The sequence below is a fragment of the Lathyrus oleraceus genome, chromosome 7 (genome assembly GCF_024323335.1).
Source record: "Lathyrus oleraceus cultivar Zhongwan6 chromosome 7, CAAS_Psat_ZW6_1.0, whole genome shotgun sequence".
NCBI classification, from domain to species: Eukaryota; Viridiplantae; Streptophyta; class Magnoliopsida; order Fabales; family Fabaceae; genus Lathyrus; species Lathyrus oleraceus.
This window is the reverse complement of record NC_066585.1, coordinates 529,346,765-529,349,568: the sequence shown is the minus strand read 5'-3', so window position 1 is coordinate 529,349,568 and position 2,804 is coordinate 529,346,765.

The window sequence follows — 2,804 nt, the reverse complement described above, 5'->3', positions numbered from 1 at the left end:
TTTGGTTTTTCATTTATAATAAAGAACAATTGTTGTTCAATTTATTTGAATGATATATTCTATGCTACTGCACAAATGAACAATGGACTATATGTTCTTGATCTTGAAATGCCTATTTATAACATTAATACTAAAAGGATGAAACCTAATGAGTTAAATCCAACTTACCTTTGGCATTGTCGATTAGGCCACATAAATGAGAAGCACATTTCCAAACTCCATAAAGATGGACTCTTGGACTCTTTTGATTATGAATCATATGAGACATGTAGATCTTGTTTAATTGGAAAGATGACAAAGTCTCCATTCACAGGAAAAGGTGAAAGAGTTAATGATCTTTTGGCCCTCATACATACTGATGTATGTGGACCACTGAACATACCAGCCAGAGGAGGTTTTCAGTACTTCATCACATTCACTGATGATTTCAGTAGATATGGTTATGTGTATTTAATAAAACACAAATCAGAGTCCTTTGAAAAGTTCAAGGAATTCAAGAATGAAGTACAAAACCAACTAGGTAAGAATATTAAAACTCTTCGATCAGATCGAGGTGGTGAGTATTTAAGCCTAGAGTTTGATGACCATCTGAAAGAGTGTGGGATCCTATCCCAACTCACTCCTCCTGGAACACCCCAATGGAATGGTGTATCTGAGAGAAGAAATCGAACCCTGTTAGACATGGTCCGATCCATGATGAGTCACACCGATCTTCCAAACTCCTTTTGAGGACATACACTATTGACATCAGCTTATACACTTAACCGTGTTCCATCCAAAAGGTTGAGAAGACACCATATGAGATATGGAGTGGTTAGAAACCACATATGTCTTACATAAAGATTTGGGGTTGCGAAGTTTATGTGAAACGACAAACTTCAACTAAGCTTGAGCCCAAATTTGACAAATGCTTATTTGTGGGATATCCTAAAGAAACAAGAGGGTATTACTTCTACAATCCTTCAGAGGGCAAATTGTTTGTCGCTCGAACTGGAGTTTTCCTAGAAAATGATTTTATTTCCAAAGGAATCAGTGGGAGGAAAGTAGAGCTTGAAGAAATTCAAGAATCACAAAGCATCGATACACCTATGGAGGAATTAGAGCAGGAAACACAAGTAGTTGTGTAAGAGCAGCCTGCTCAAGTAGAACAAGACCAGCGTAGGTCAAGCAGGATACGTCACCTACCTGAGAGATATGGATATCTCATAACAGATCAAGGTGATGTATTACTCATGGATCAAGATGAGCCTGTGACCTACTCATGGAATCTTCATTTTGATGAAACAGTAAAACAATATGGATTCATCAAGAATGAAGATGAGCCTTGTGTCTACAAGAAGGTTAGTGGGAGCATGATCGTGTTCCTGGTATTATATGTAGATGACATATTACTCATTGGAAACGATGTCCCTACCCTGCAACAAGTAAAGTCTTGGTTGGGGAAATGCTTTTCTATGAAAGACCTAGGTGAAGCAGCCTATATATTAGGAATCAGAATCTATAGAGATAGATCACAAAATGCTTGGCCTAAGTCAGAGTACATAGACAAAGTGCTGAGACGCTTCAATATGAATGGTTCCAATGGTTACGTGTTTTGCTTAAATGGTGGCGCTGTGAGCTAGAAAAGTTCAAAGCAAGATACAGTTGTTGATTCTACAACCGAGGCCGAGTATATTGCTGCCTCAAGTGCAGCAAAGGATGTTGTTTGGATCAAAAGTTCCTTAGTGAACTTGGCATAGTTCCTGGCATTGTGGATCCCATTGGTCTCTATTATGATAACAATGGTGTTATCGCATAAGCTAAGGAGCCTAGATCTCACCAACGATCCAAACAGATACTTAGGCATTATCACCTCATACGAGAGATAATAGATAGAGGAGATGTGAAAATATGTAGAGTACCGACACTTGATAATATTGCTGACCCACCGACAAAGCCTCTTGCGCAACAGAAGCATGATGGTCATACTAGATCAATGGGCATTAGGGGTATGCCTGATTGGCTCTAGTGCTAGTGGGAGATTGTTGGTGTAAGCCCTAGAGGACAATACTTTTGGTACTTGTATCAAATTATTTAAGGCTTTTTCTTTATTATGGTTGTTTAATAAAGTCCCTAGAATAGCTAGTCCGTTTAATGTATCAAGTATGACTTAATCATGAGATCACATTAAACATAAGGACACTATTCTTAAAGTATCCGTAGTCGAGCTTTATTGTGAAGTGGGATAACATTAAAGCATTAAGACTATTATGTTTGTAGACTGATGATCACATCTCATGGATCATGGATAAAGAGCTATCAAGTCTTAAACATAGGTATGAATATTAAGAGTAATATTTATACCGGATTGACCCGCTATGAGAATACTATATAGAAAGTTATGCAAAGTGTCATAAGTTATTCTCATGGTTATAATGGTGTATACCACTCTTCGACCTGAAACCACTATGGATCCTAGATGTAGAGTCGAGTGCTTTATTGCTGATCCAACATTGTCCGTAACTGGATAACCATAAAGACAGTTGATGGGTACTCCATGAAGCATGCTGAGGGACATGAGTGACCTAGATGGAATTTGCCCATCCCGCGTAACAGGATAAATGTCTATGGGCCCAATATTGAACTGGACAAGGATGACACTGTCTATACCTTGTGTTCAATATAGACATAAGGGCAAAGAGGTAATTATACTCATAATTATTATCACAGGAGGTTTTGTCATATCACATGACATTTTCGTGACTTGGGTAGCAGTGATGTGTTGCTAGATACCGCTCACTGTTTATTATGTTAAATGTGTGATT